This window comes from Mustela nigripes, chromosome 14 (assembly GCF_022355385.1).
Source record: "Mustela nigripes isolate SB6536 chromosome 14, MUSNIG.SB6536, whole genome shotgun sequence".
NCBI classification, from domain to species: Eukaryota; Metazoa; Chordata; class Mammalia; order Carnivora; family Mustelidae; genus Mustela; species Mustela nigripes.
In genome coordinates, this window is record NC_081570.1 from 3,218,536 (window position 1) to 3,234,440 (window position 15,905).

A 15,905-nucleotide genomic window follows, 5' to 3' on the forward strand; every position below is an offset into this window, starting at 1 on the left:
CCCTCCACCCGGGCCTCGTCTTCCTCATCTGCCTTGTTGCCTATGCCTTTCTCATTTCAGGCCACCCTCTCCCCTCACACATTTCCCCAGAATAGCAAGGCCACATGGAAAGCCTGGAAACCGCGTCCCCAGCAAGCAGTCTTCCGTCCAAGGCATGTCGCTCCCTCCCCCCTCGGAGGGCGCTGGGCGATGTGGCTTCCTCCCCCCTCGGAGCAGATGTGCTCCCGCATCTCGGCCCCCTTCTCACCCACTGGTTGTCCCAGAAGAAGATTCTGGCTGGACTGGGCGTGAGAAGCACATGATCAAAATAAGAGCCTCGGTGGGGGCCGAGGTGAGAGGTGGGCCATGGCGGGTGGGGACTTGGCTTCACGTTCTTTTACTCACAAGGTGGTTTTTTTCCTCATTACTTAAGCAATAATTGTGTATTAAATTTTGCAAAGTACAGAGAAGTAGGTCACAGCGTGGAAGCAGATATTAACGATGAGCCTACAGTTAACATTTTGATGGATTTCATCGCGTGAGGCTTTGTTTTAACTCACTCGAAGTCCCAGCGTTGGCAGGTTTCTGTAACGTTTCTCGTGTAATACCGGCCTGTGCGTGCGCCGTAGGCTGCCGTCTCCTCTGTGGCAGCTCTCACTGGAAGGGTCTCCTGGTGCTCCCTGGGGCGGTTCCTGTGACTTGGCCATCTTGTCCCGGGTTCAGTGGGGAGCCCCGAAGCCTCCTGAGGAAGGTCTGAAGCTGGGGATCGGGGCTGGGATGTCTGCTGCGGCCGCTGGAGAGGAAGGGTCAGGGAGGCGCCTGGTTTGGGGCGGGGGGGTGGGGCTTACTAGGAAGACCCTGCTATGCTCACACGGGCCACCTGCCCACACTTCTGCCGTCAGCTACCACTGGGGACAACAAACCTTCCCACCGCCAGGCCTTCTGCATCCGGCCAGCCCAGGACCACCCGGGAAATGCAACTCAAGGCACCCTTCATGGTACAGAGGACCGTGAAGGGGTGTTGACCACAGAGCCCCAGCCCTGCCCAGTCCTCCACAGTGGGAGCCTCAGCTTGCTGCCTGCTCAGCGAACCTGCAGGGTCTCCTGGGGCACTCATTTCCCATTTTAAAACCAGCACCCATTGCTGGCTTCAGGGTTTGCACACCCCCTTCCCACCAGGAGCCCCAGGACTCTGCTCGCCTGCTTTCCCTGGTTCTCAGGGGTCCAGCCCTCTCGCTCCTGGTCTGAGTGGACATGTGGCAGGTGGGTTCCCAGAGGCCTGGCTGTGACAGCGAGCTCAGCCCCTGCTCCCATGGGAGACGGTCCCAGGAGGGACACGCTCAGACAACGTGCAGCACGGGAGACGGCCGCACTCATTTCTGGGACACCGTGGCCCCGGGCTGCGCACAGGAGGGGTCCCGTGGATGAAACAAGCCCCCACAGAGGATTGCCGCTCTGTCACGAGCCGGCAGCTCAGAGGAGCACCCCGAGAGCTGGAAGCGTTCAGCAGTGAGCAGTGAGGGAGGGAAAGCCGGCCACAGGAAGGCAGGTGTTCACCGGGGCCAGTCCTGCCAGATCAAAGGGCATGACTCCACCATCCCCAGCTTCGTGGGCCTGCCGCGCCCTGAGAATCCCACCCTAACTCAGGACTGAAAGGCTCGACAGCTGCCCCCCCCCCCCATCGCCAGTCCCCCACCTCCGCCCTCTTCCCTGGGACCCAGCCACTCTGCATGACCCTGTTCTCAAACCTGGGACTTGGAGATGGTCCTTGGCTGGAAGTCTTCCTCTGGACACCGGTCTCTGCCCCTCCCCCCCCCCCCCCCCCCCCCCCGGCCCCCCCCCCCCCCCCGCCCCCCCCGCCGGCGCCGGCGCCCCCCCCCCCCCACCACCCAGGCATCCTCTCCGACCCGCTCTGTGTCCTTGACTCTCACCAGTGTGCCATCCCCCCCGCTTCTGTTTGGCGCCCCGTCTGTTTTTCTGCTTGTCCTGTTCACCGCTGGGCTCCGGAGACCTCACAGGGTGCCCTGCATGGGAAGCATTTATAAAAAGCAAGAAGGAATCTGTTTTCCCTCAGGAAACCGCCAGCACAAGCCACATTGTAGGATCCAACGCACCAAAGGTGGAAGGAGCATTTCCGGGGCTCCTGCCCGGACCAAACCTGGACGGCCCGAGGTTGACAAAATGACCTCGGCCACTGTGGTGGCTGGAGTGTGTCCCCCACACGTGTTGGCGCCCGGAGCCCCAGTGCCGCGGAATGCGGGACCTTATTAGGAAACAGTGTCATTACAGATGCAATTCATCAAGGTGACCCCGCCACAGTGGGCTCCACCCGGGGTGACCAGAGTCCTTATCAAAAGGGGAAATTCAGACACAGACGGACACACAGGGAGAACCCCTGTGAAGATGAAGCTGAGAGAGGCTTCCCCAAGCCAGGCATCGCCAGATCCCCCAAATGCTGGGCGAGGGTCATGCAACAGACCCATCCTCAGAAGGAATCCGCCCTGGGAACACCCTGATCTCAGACTGCTGGCCTCCAGAACCCTGAGCAGCAACTTCAGTTGGCTAAGTCCCCAGCCTGTGATGCTTTGCAAGCAGCCCTGTCCCTGACACACGGGGTAGTCAGACTATAGCAAACGGACTAGGGGTGCCTCCGTTCTGGGTTCATGTGTCCTGCTAGGACCTGGAGACAGCTCGGGGTCCCTCTGAGGTAGCAGATGGATACAGCCCCTTCACCCAGCCCTGCACCCTCCAGAAACTCTATTCACAGCCGGGCTTTCCCAGGCTCGCCTATACCCTGCCGCTCTGCAAGGTGGCCCATGCAGGGCTCAGAAGCCCTCTGAGCCATGGGGGCAGGGACTCAGTCTATAGGGTCAGTCAGAGCTTGCCCGGGGGTCCTTCCCCAGGGATTTATGCCAGGTCCTCAGATGTCCCCAGCGATCCACAGTATCTCTGCTGTGCAGAGACAGGACTACCTCCCGGGCTTGGACGGAAGCTGCTGACTCCTGTAACCGCACCCACTTGCCTTATAAACCGCTTAGGCAGCGCTCTCCCCCGTGGCATCCCGGACGGCTGCGTGCAGGCTGGCTGCCTCGTGGATGTGGACTTTCCCTTTTGCTAGGAGTGCTCATCGAGCTCTCCTGGCGCTGCGTTTCAGGGCAGAACCCCCTTCCAAAACACAGTGGTCACACATCTAAATGGGGGCTCTGGATGATGTGAGAAGGGGGACACTTTGTGCTGTGAGGCTAGGACGCAGCATAGAGCAGGGTTTCCCCAGCTAGAGGGATGGACTAGGGCAGCCATGGCTGGAGGCGGTGACTCTCCTCTCCCAGAGGACCGTACAGAGTCCTGCTAGGGGGCGAGGCTCTGGACAGGGTGACCCAGTGTCACCAGGACGTCCCAAGCCCCTGGCCACCATTCCTTCCAATTTCATGTGAAACCAGCTTCCTGCCTGGGCCGAAGATCAGGAGATATGAGTGAGTTGACACACGAGAGGCACTGCCACTGAAAGACCCGCGGATCCCCTTACCCAAGAAGCCACCACGCCCAGTGTGGGGGGAGCACTCCTATCAGCTTACCACGCCGAGTCCTCCCTACCCTGGAAGCCAGCTCGAGCACCACCCCGTGCAGACCCCTGGCTGCCCTCCAGCAGTGTCCCCATGTCCCCCACGCCCTGCGCCCCCTACAGCTGCCCCTCCTCCGACTCCACAGTTAGACCTCGGGCAACAGAATGATGACTTTAACCGTGATCCAATCACTGTGTTCACTTCTTCTACAAATGTCAGCCAAACGCCTGACTCCCACTAGCCTCCTTCTCCTCAGCCCCAGGGTGTGGCGGTGGATGGGACAGGCACACGTCCCGCTCCCCTGGAGCTGACATTCTAGTGACAGAAGTCGCAGTGACAGCAGGTGGCGTTTGCTGAGCACTCGCCCCGAGCTAGGCGCTGTGGCACCTTCCACGTATTGTGTCAGTGGAGACCGTGCTGCGGGGTACGGGGCGCCGGTATTCCCCCCTTTCCCCCAGTGAGGATGCTGACGGACAGGTTAGGAGAACTGCCCAGGGCCATGCAGCAGGGTTGGGCGCAGGCAGGGCGAGCGCCGAGGCCGGGCGGCGGGCCCCGCGGAAGTCGGCGCTCACGCCGAGCTGCTCCGTCAGCACCTCCCCGCCTCCGAGGAGGTTATACAGACGTTGGGGTTGATAAACCTGAAAAATCTCTAGAAAGCATCTAATTAATGCATTTTCCCAAGTAGAATGTTTCAGTAATTGCTGTTCAAGCAACAGAAAAGTCGAGAAGGCTTTTATTGCCGGCGCTGCGGGGACAGACATCCACACGGCTGCTTCTCCCGGGCGCCGGCTCTCTCCTGCTCAACCTACTGACATCCATTAACGTTCTTCCAGCTATAAAAAATGCATCTTACTCCAACACGCTCGGTAGGCAGGAAGCTGGGCCCTGAACTACCGAGCTTGAGTAATTGCCCACAGTCATTGTGATGGAAAATGGCAGAAATCGCCCTGAGTCAGGGGGTGGTGGAGAGGCAACTGCGTAGGGCCGATAATTCTGTAAGGATAATTTCATTAATGGAAGCGGGAGACAGTGTTCGTGCCCATGAATACTGTGCCGTATATATCAGCGTCCACGGACACAGTCCAGGGTTTAAAAACGTCCGTGTGTACGCGGGTATGTTTGCGTCCGCCTTTTTAATGAATGCCCGGCTGCTGAATGGCAAAGCGCCGTTCAGAAGTGATTTGTGATAATCACATGAGGGAGAGACCCCGGAGGTGAAAGGAAATGGAAACAAGAATGCTTCCGGCACGGCTGGAAAAAGCTTCCATTTGATTCGGGGCCACAAAGCATTCAAAAGACATCGAGGCATTGACAAACTCGTAGCTTTCACCGGAGGAAAGAGCGGCCTCGCTCCGAAATTTAGCACATGAAGCAAACCGCGCGCAAATCCACATGCCTGGGCACAGGGATCACCCGGGGATGCCGGGCGCCCGCAGGATCCCGGGACAATCCCCAGAGCTGCTCTGTGCTGGGCCCTCAACAAGGTGAGGCTCCCCGGCTTCTGGACCATAGGAGTCTCCTGCTTTGCAAAGCGAACAGAGCCATGCACTTTGGACAAAGGCAGCTGCTTTGTGCTGCTACATCCGAGACCTGGGGACGTTTCAGACCAAACCCTTGTCCACCTGGACAGCTCCTCCCCCTCCCCAAGGCTGTGCCCACCTTCCCGACACAATCCATCCTGCCTGTGTAATGAGGGCTCCAGAAAAACCCAGAAGGAGGAGGCACAGAGAGCTTCCAGATTAGGGATCAAGAACACTTCCATGAGCTAGCATGCCAGGACCCAAACCCCACAAGGACAGAATCTTCTTTGTCCAGGACTTGGCCCTAAGTAGGTCTTCATCGGGCTGTTGTTGATTCCTATCCTTTAACAGCCTTTGTAATAAACCAGGAATCTCGTGAGTAGTCTGGTTTCCTGAGTTCTCCGAGGCACCCCAGCAAAGGAAGAGGGCGTGAGGAGCTTGTGATTCAAAGTCAGCTGGTCAGTGACACAGGTGACGGCCAGGACCTGCCAGAGGCCTCGGAAGGGAAGGGCAGTCACGCGGGACGGAGCCCCTCACCTGTGCTGTCTCCGGGTAGACGGTTGGAGGACACCCACCCGGTGTCTGAGAATCATGCCGTTGTGTAGGAAACAGCCCCTGCCCGACACATGCCGGAACTGGTGACCCTGGGGGCCATCCCAGCTCCAGTTTACCACGTCCCCCTCCCAGCAAGCCAGGATGCACCCCTACATTCCTACTGGGCTGCAGAGCTGTGCCCAGGGGCAGCCGGCAAAGCAAAACTTTTAAGGGGGAAAAATGAGAGATAATAAAAACAGATTAACAATTTGCAAATTATCCTAAGGCAAAATGTCCTATTAAGAAAAAAATGATGAGCACATGCAATTGAAAAAAATATGGCTAGAGAGAAGAATGGAATCTATCTCACTTGAAATTACAGTATTGTCCCGTCCCAAACTAATAGGCTCTGTTCCCTGACAATACACTGAAGATATCGTTTATTAAAGCCCATTATGCTGCTGGCCGCAGTCAGTCACATCTCAAACATTGCCACATTTATGAAAGACAGTTACAGTCATTTGCAAGATAATTACCATTTTAATCTCAAACCAGCCTGTAGGAGCAAATTGCTTTATAAGTAACCAGGTTCCCAGTGTGTCATAATGGAATGCTGCACCGGCTCTGAAACAGCCGGGCTCGGTGCGAACTTGTGGGCGGTGTGGGGGAGAGCGCTGCCTGGTGGGCCGGGGAGAGATGGGGGCAGCCCCCGCTCTGCGCCTCGGGGCCGACATGGGGAGCATCGGCCTCCATCTGCCAGACCCGCTGCTCTCCTTCACAGAGAGAGAGAGAGGACGGGGGAGGGAGAGAGAGAAATGGAGACGGAGGAAGAAAGGGAAAGAGACAGACAAAGAGAGGGAGAGAGAACAGGAGAGAGAGCGCCTGAGGCTCTCATTAGCGCGGGGTAGGGGAGAGGCGGGGAGGGCAGGAGGGACCGTGCTGCTGGGAAGCTGGCCGTTAGAGGAGAGCCAGGCTAGGCAAAGGCTGTCTCTGGAAGCAGCAAGACCCGTGGGAATCCAGCAGGGACCCTGGCATGGAAGCAAGTGGCCAGCTTCACAGGCAGGACCGTCTCGAAACACGGGGAGGACCCGACTAACATGGATGCAGTTGGGACGTGGCCATGAGGAGTTCCGTCCGTCCGGAAAGGAAGACGTGATCTTGAGCCGAAGACGAGGAGGCAGGAGCTGGGGAGGGCGTCTTGAAGGGCAGTGCAGGGCCAGGGGTCCGCGGGAGCCCCCTGTGATTCTGTCGGGCAGTTTAGTCACTGTCCCTACGGACGGGATGGTGTGGCAGCCGTGGGCTCGTTTCTGGCAGGGCCCTGCCTCCACGCGTCTGTCAACAGGACACCCGCAGGGACGTGCAGAGCTGAGCTAAAGACAAGAGCTGGAATCCTGTCGCTCCCCAGTGGGGAGACAATGACGTGGTTGGGGTCCGACTCCTCGACCTGTGCTTTAACTTCCTCCGAAACGTCCCCACGGATCACACATCCAGCCGGACTCACCTTCACCTGATGGTGTCCGAAGGACCTGAACAAAGTTCGGAGACGAGAGTCTGGGAAGGAAGAGGAGGAGCCAGCATGGAGAACGTTCTAGAGAGGACCCTCCGGGAGCCTCAGCCAGGAAGCTGGGACAGGAAAGCGCCCGGCGCTCGGTGGGGTGGCTGGACGGGGTGGAAAGCCGACTCCACACCGGCGAGATGGCGTGTGAAGCAAGGAAGTGAAACGCCAGCCCAGGGAGCACCCTTCAGAGGCTTTTCTGTCGCAGGGGTGAGGAGCGGGCGCCCTGGCGCAGAGCCAGAGGGCGTGGCGGGACCGGAGGGGACAAGCGCCACGCCTCACCCCTGCCTCCACCTCGCCGGTCCGGGCCTCGTCTCCTGGGGACAGCTGCTCGGAAGAGAGAAAAGGGACGGGCGGATGACCCAGGCCCAACACGGCCAGCTCGGATCAGGACCCCCAGGTGTGCAGCGTCACCCTGCACCCACGCCTGCTCCGGAGGTCCACCCCCCGCCCCCGTCCATGGCGCCGGCTCCCCCAGCTCCTTCCCATTCGCACAGCCTGTGTTTCGTCTTCTCCTCCCCCGACCTGCCCACCCCAGCTCCAGCTGTGTCAGAGCCCCCCACCCGCCCCAGGAAGGTTGCATAACCTCCCCCTGGACCTCCAGAACATTCCACGTCTCCCCGACTTCAGCTCCGACTGCAGACATGCTTATCGACAGCAGTTCCCCGCTGCTGCGCGACAAACCACTGGGCTCACAGCAAGCACTGATTATCTCACGCTTTTCCCAAATCTTAGGGAGCCGGGAGGAGTTGAACCGGGGGTTCCAGTTCAGACTCTCCGGAGGTCCCCAGGAGGCTGCACCACCCGGAGCCCTGGCTGGCACCGGAGGGTCGGGAGCTGGTGGTGGGGCTTCGTTCTCCTCCAACCGGCCTCTGGTCCTCTTCTCCGTGGGGCTCCTCTGGGAGGACGAGCTACACCTCATCGCGTGGCAGCTGGGCTTCGAGAAAGGCAGGAGGCAAGAGGGCGCCCATGACAGAAGCACTGGGTTTTATAATCAAGTTTCAGAAGGTACGGCCTGGGGCCATTGGTCCCACTGCCCAACCGTGAGCGGCGTGGGAGGGGCACCCACGCGAGGACGAGGGTACCAGGAAGCGAGGTCCTGACTCCCGGTGTCGGTGTTAGTGAGCGGGGCCCCTCTCCGCTGGGGCACGGCTCCTACCTTGCATGGTGTCCCGCCGGCAGCCACAGTCCCAGGAGGGGCCCCGTGAACACTTCTGGAACACGGCATCAAGGTCCGGATCCGAGCGAGCCAGCATCACCGTGTTCTCAGCACCCACCGACGTCATCACGGGATGTTCACACCCTCAGTCCTCCCCAGCGCTGGGCAGACCCTGCCGACAGCCGCGGGCAGAGCTCTAGCTGACAGGCTCAAGGTCGCCGACTGTCCTCTCCTTCCAGCACTGTTTACCCAACACAAAGAACACAGACACGAAGATAACGCTGTGGTAATGTAGTGATAACGCGGTGCCAGGCCCCCTCCTGCAGAACGGCCATCACCAGCTGTTCCATGGGAGGGGAGACACGGGACTCGGGTCCCCTGAGAAGTCCTCCTGCACCCGCTCCAGCGCTCCACGCACCCCAGCCCCAGACCCACGGAGCCCGTCCATGTCAGGGCCGTCGCCAGCTTTTCATTTTTAACACAAACATTAAAGAGAATCAATCCCGTCAGACATTACAGGGGACTTTTTCATTCTGATTTTACAAGTCAGGGTGAAACTCGGACACTCGGTTTTTAGCAGCAGATCCTGACACTCCTGTGTCCCTAAGGGCTGTGCTGTTCCCGAGGCCGAGCCGTACGGGGACACACTGGGGAGCTTCCCGGCATCAGAACAGGTACCTGTCATAAGGACCAAATGCAGCCCCTTTCCTACACTGTGATCTCTTTGGAGAGGCTGAGGGGGACTCGCGGGGTGGCTGGGGTTTTGCACAACAGCCGGTGATGCGTCCCGATTCCCAGCAGTTCATTAACAGAGTCAGGAGGGGTAGAAAATATTCTGAAACCAGAATGAGGAGTGACCCACAGGAAGACCTGGGGCTCCTGCGGCCCCGACCGGGCTCCCACCTGCATCTTTGCAAACCGATGCGCAGACACGGACGCCCCCCGCCCCCGCACCCTCAGCCTGCCTGTCCCATGGTGATGGAGCCGTCTTCCACTTGGGAAGTCCCCAAAGCTGGTCACCCAGCCCACAACACCCGCCTGGGCCAGCCCCAGCCACTCACACCCACTCATACCCGCTCCCTGGGCAGCTCCGCACCTGTTTCCCACAGGCCCACCTCGCCCTTGTCATTCTCCTGACCTACCCGCCCCCTGAGATCCTTGTCTACTGAGGGCCTGCGGGGCTGCAGCTGGCCACACCCCCTCCGCCTACGCTCTACCTCCCAGACTCCCGGTCTCGACTGTTGCACTCGCGTCCCGCATTTCCATCCTGCTTCTGCACATTCCCGGGCTGGTTTCCTCCCACCAACTAATGCCAAGGGGTCCGTGAAACCTCTGATGGTGGACAAAGGGCTTCGCACACGGGTCTTCCAACCTGGAAAGGAAGTCTCGGAACCACCAGGTTCCCCAGGAGCCGCGGACCCCAGAAGGCAGTACCAGCCCCCCAGGGATCACCCCAACTCTCTCAGGCTCCCCCACCGGTTTCTGCCGTCGCTCTGATCCCTGGAGATATAAACTCATAAACCGCCCTGATCGGGCAACCCCACGCCCCAGATAACCCGCGAGTGCACCCTGCAAACCCTCAGCGCCCCGAGTCTGATGGACGCAGCACTCATGCCTTCGGTCAGCAGCTCTCAGCCCGGACAGGGGCCCGACACACTTCGTCCACAACTGCTCCTGAGCGGGAGGCCTTCCTCTGAAATGCCATGTGTCCGCCAGTCTGTCCACACCACGATCCAAGCTGAAACCTGCCTCATGCTCATGGGGTGGGCAGGGGGCCAGGCCCGACCATCTGACCACCCAGGGCTGGGTCAGGCTGGTCACTGCCGGAAGGCAAGCCACTCTGCTTCCGTGGAGGAGCCTTCCCTCTGCCCCCTTCCCTGGCCGGAAGGCCTCAGCCAGGACAGCTGTGAGTCCTGCCGCCACTCATGGGGGTGGACAGTCCCAGGAGCATCTCAGGGCAGTGCCTGGGGCTGGGCAGGACACTCAGGGTGGGGGGGTCCTGTGCTGTAAGACGGTGGGTCATCCCGGTGGGACAGACACAATCTCTAGGGACCCAGTGTTGAACATCCCCGTGACAACCCACCTCCGAGTGCATTTTTCCCACACCAAAACCCAAGAGACCGTTGCCGAGGAGCAAAGGGCCCTCCCGCCGTCTGCAGGGGTCCGTCTTTGGACTCCAGGTCGTGAGAAGACTGCAGGAGGCAGAGCCCATCTCGGGACTTTTCCTCTCCACCCCCAGCCGGAATCAGGGTTGCTGACCGAATGAACAAGTGCCCCCCCCACCCCGAAAGCACATCTGCTGAGGGTTTGTTCTGTGCTCTCAAAGACAAGCATGTTGACTCCCCACACTAATCCCCGTGAGGTCAGCTCTGTTATCAGCACCTTGTCTCAAAAAGATGGGGGTACAGAAATGTTCAGAAACACACCCAAGGTCTCAAGGGGATAGGGTTGGCAGATTTAACCCATAAAAATGCAGGAAGCCCCGTTAAGTCGGAATTTCAGACAAATGAATAGTTTTCCTTAGTGTAAGTATGTCCCAAATGCTGCCTGGCACATACTTATACTAAAACATTATCTGTCGTTTATTGGAAGGTGCAAGTTAACACAGTTTCCTGCCCGTTATCTGGCAACCCTGTGTGTGAGCAAGGGGCTCGGATCCAGGTCGGAATCCAGGCAGCAAGTCCCTGAGCTCACGTCCTCTCCCGAGGAATCTGTGGGCAGTTGGAGAACCTGCATCGGGCATCAGCTCTAGGGACCCTGAGAATGGAGGTGGCATGTCCACGGGGAAACAGAGAACGCGCGATTTCCAACCATGAGGGCCTCCTCTGATCCCTGCCCTCTCCCTCCGCACAGTCAGGGGTGAAGCGTGGAGAGGCAAAGCTAGGCAGAGGGGTGGGGTGTCAGGGGGCTCAGGGCAGTAGGAACACAGCATGAGGTGAGGGAAATGACCTCAGGGGAGCACCTGCGGGGTCCAGGCACGAGTTAGGAAGGTGAGCTGGACTGTTGTCTACAGGCTTAACTTTGTACCAGGAGAGCATCTGGGGTCTGGCCGTGTGTGTGTGTGTGTGTGTGTGTGTGTGTGTGTGTGTGTGAGTGCACGTAAATAAGTCTGTCTGCATACCTGTGCAAGGCATGCTTCTTGAAAGGGCTTCTGGGCAGGCCCCCTCCTAAGTTCCAGTGCTCCTCGAAGACCGGTGGCTGGCCAGAGTGAGACACCCGGAGCTCTGTCCTCCTGGGGCTCATTAGAGATTTCAGGTGGAAACAAAGAAATGAAACATCTCTGAGATCCGTCACAACTGAACCGTAAAGCTTTCGGACCCCAGCCCCACCGGCTCCCAGCCGCATAAACCCTGTGCACCTGACCATCAGTCCACTTCGATGTAGAGGGTGCGATGTTCCTCTGTGTTGAGAAAACAGACCTTTAATCGCTGCTGTAATAGAAAATGACTTCACCTCCCCAGCTCTCCAGGAATAAAATTAGTCCTATTACATTTTCCTCTCCTATTAAATTCTCAGAGTCGGCTGTCTGCCGATCAGGAGAGACTCGGTGTGGTTAAAAACGTCCAGTTAATCAAGAGACTATAGGAGTCGCCAGAGCATTGCAGAGCTCCTGATTGTCTATGACAGGGTGATTAAAAAAAAAAAGTTTTAAAAAACTGACTGCTCTTTGGGAACATTCTGACCTGAAGAAAGATTAAGAAGACTTGCACCAGGTGTTCCGTGCACCTGTCAGGAAGAGAACTTCCAGAACAATGTGGTGCCCTCCCAACCCGGCTTAGCTAGGACTGCAGCAGTAACCACCGACTCCCGCTGCCCCAGAGAGGACTCAGCACAGTCCTGCCACATGGGCTCGACCTTTGCTCCCTTCGAAGGCACGTGGGGGCTGAATGAGATGGACACAGGCTCAGGGTCTACAGAGCAGCGGGCAATGCCCAGCAGAGTGACTGTGCAGAGACTTTCAAGTTGAATGGAGACATTCTTTCTCTTCAATCCGAGTTAAAAGCCCACCTCTTTCAGACTGTCCCTCCAGATTGCTCCAACCACTCCCCAATCCCACCAAAAGCCCTCTGACAACCACCAACGATATTTGGAACAGGAAGCATTTTACATCTACCAAACAAATCGCTAAAGGCAGGAACGAGCTTCTTGTATTAAGTCTTCCCAAGGACCAGCTTTATCTTTCTCAAGACTCTGAACACTTCATGCCTCCAGCCCGTCCTCCAACACCTGCTTGGTTAGGTTATTGATCAAGTGTCTTCCGTCCCTGAACGGAAGCTCCAGGAGGGCAGGGATCTTACCATTTGAATCCCCAACGCAACAGGACTCTGAAGTGACACACTTGGACAAGCCTTCTAAATCACGCTGGGGAGAGTGAATTTTTGACAGCAAAACCCTTTAGAGAATTCTTCTGCTCACTCCTCCGTTCATTCCTCCCTGCACTCTCCGCGGAACTCCCGGCCAGACAGCGGCCTCGCTGCACACAGCTGAGGACAGGGCTGGGGGCTGAACAACCAACGGGGGCTGCATGTAAGAGGTGGTCTGGAGTCTTTGGGCAGATCTGCATGGAAGGTAGGTGACAGGGATCCCAGGAAGAATGTAGCCTGACCCCCGAATGACAGGGGTATGATGACATTTGGGAAAGCAAACGGATAAACCACCCTATTGCAAAATGAAGAAAGCTGCCTGTCCTGTGCCCAGCAAGGTAGACCCTTCACAAGGGAGATGAAGGAACTTGCTGCGGAAGGACCAGAGATCACGGACATGGCCCCAGACCAAGAGAAGAAAAGTGAGGCCCACTGAGGTTGTAAACTTGTTCGTCCTCAGCTCCCAGGCACTGATGGTTAGGGTAGGCCCATACTAAGACTCAGCCCCCTGGTCTTCCTCCCTTGGCATCAATCGATGAACGTCCCCCATTTTACCTCAAAAGAGGGGCCGAGGATGCACCGAGGGAGGAACTCGGATGTGCATCAGCCCTCGGAGGAGAAGCTGAGCATCAGCAGACAGAGAACGACGCCTCCAGGAGAGCATCCTGCAGGGAAGCGGGTGGAGAGTGGCAGGGGAGAAAGACGGGGCTGGGGTGTGCAGGACGCTATTGCCTGCGCTGGAGGTCGCTTGTGGATACTCCATGCCCGAAACCTGTCACATGGTCCTGGCTTTGAGTCCTCCAGCAAAATCCCTGCAAGAAAGCAAGAAATGCATGTCTGTCCAACCGAGGACAGACAGAAAGCCAGCCAGCGGGGGTCCGACACTGGCGACCACAGTTCTCCTGAAATAAGGGGCCAGCAAAAGTTGTTGCCAGGAGCCCCAACCTCCTGCTGCAGGGACAATGGTCCTCTCCTGCCGCCCCTCACTCACAATCAACAGTAAATCCTGAAAATGAGTCCCTGGGTGGAACCAAGGCGGACGCAGCCGCATCCGCCTGGAAGTCAGCCAGCTTTCCCCCATGGCTCATTTTAACTCCATCCCCGATCCCACCAAGAATCTGTTTGCCTCATGAACAACTCAATCTAGTATAAAGTGAAATCAGATGTTTGTCCAACTTGGCTTTCCAAAGGAGTGGCCTGGCCATGCGTGCAACACAAAAGACATTCCAGGAGCCCTCAGGGTCCCTCGGCTTCACCATCCTCCCCATCCCTCCTCTGTCTCACCCACGGAGTGTGATGGCCCTGGGTCCCCAGGTCCCTGCCCGAGCTCTGTGCCCATGGCAGCAGGAAGAGCCCAACCCGTCAGCCCAGATCCCTGCCCATCGAACCCCCAGAACCTCACTGCATGCAGATCCCACGGTCATGGAAAAGCCCTTTCTTCCTGGCCTGAGCACAGACAGGACACCCACCCTGGGCAAGTGGATGCTGGGCAAGATGTTCAGGTTTCTCAGCTCTCTGGACATGGTTCGGCATACCTCGGGAGCCCCGCTCTCTATGTGCTCCCTCCCTGCCCTTGTGAGCTCTCCCAGGCTCACCAACACCCCGGGTCCACCCTTGAAGGATCTACATCAACTTCGTAATGCAGGAAGTGTTGGTCCCAAAATATATCCCTGTCCTAATCCCCAGAACCTGTTACTGTGACCTTATTTGCAAAAGGGGTCTTTGCTAATGTGACTAGGTTAAGGATCTGCATGTGACATCATCCTCAGTTATCTGAGTGGGTCCTAGACTCGATGGAAAGTGCCTTCTAACAGGGCAGAGTCCATGTGAAGACCGAGGCCGAGAGTGGGATGAAGCGTCTATGAGTCGAGGGATGCCGGGGCCACCAGAGGCTGGAAGGGGCAGGAGGCTCTCCCCTGGAGGCTCCAGGAGAGTGTGGCTCTGCCAACACCTTGGTCCTCGGCTTCTGGCCCCCAGACCGTGAAAGAACAAATTCCCGTTGTTTCAAGGCCCAGCGTGGGGCCCTTTGCTCATTGTGGCCCCAGGACCGTCATACACGCTGCTTGTTGCTCACGCGGCAGAGGTTTTCCCTGGGGAGCGGTGGATGTCCCCATGTCCTGTCTCTGCTCCCTATTTTGCCAATATGACTATGACCGGGGTACCCCTACCTGGGTCCAGGGCCTCCCGACCCACCACACCTGCCTGTCTCTGGGACCCCCACTGGCTTGTTTGACCTTGTGGGCTGGGAGGGGAATGGAGCAGCTCAGGGCATCAGACAACAGGGCTCAGGACAGGCGGGCTATCCTGTGGACCCCACACTCCCCGACTGACTCACCGGGGGAAATAATGATGAGGTAAATAGTCCGTGGCACAGAGACACGACTTAGTGGGGCTGTCCCGAGGGCCTGCTGGGAGGCTCTCCCACACCAGTGCCTGTGGGACAGGCCGCTCTGCGGGGTCCCCTGCCGGGAAATGCTTTGCTATCTTCTTCCTTGAGGCCAGACACCAGCCGAGGACCAGGGGCTCAGAGGATGGATTTGCAGAAACCTCAGCAGCTGCTGAGCCTCAGGTCCCAGCTGGGTATCGGGAGATGGAAAGGCTGTGGGCGGAGAAGACCCAAGGCCCCGGGCCACCTTGAGGTGCTGCCGACATCTCCTGCTCCTTCTGCAGGAGGCCCGGGCGCCCGTCCCTCCGTGTCCGCAGTGCCTGCGGGATGAGCTCATTCGGGAGTTCAGGAATGGACGAACAGCCCGTTTACAGAATCTGACGCTTTTCCAGTTACGTAGTCCTGAGCAGACCTTCCTGCTACTACTAGTCCCTGGGGGTCAGAGGGACGAGTTTTCTGAGGGACGGGGGTCAAGGTGGCTTAGAGAAGAGCCCCACGGCCTGGGTTCAGGCCTCCCAGGGGTGAGCTCACCAGACCGTCCTGAATTTCTCCACCCCTTGGGATGCTTGCTTGCTGCCGCAGGAGTGGGGCGAGCGGGAGGGCCCTCAACTCGGCAAGGAGGAGCAGCAGCCGGTCCCAACCTCGGGATCCTGTCCAAGGAGACGGGCTCTGCAAGCTGGAGGCCGAGCCTTCTGCCCCCTGGAGGAAGACCCAGGCCTTCGAGGCCTTTCAGGAGGAACCAGTGTAGGAAGGAAGCCCCCGCTGTGGGAGAGCTGCCTGTGCAGGGCTCGGGGACCCGCATGACCACGGGGGATGGGCCCTGCATGAAATCACGTGGAAAGGCA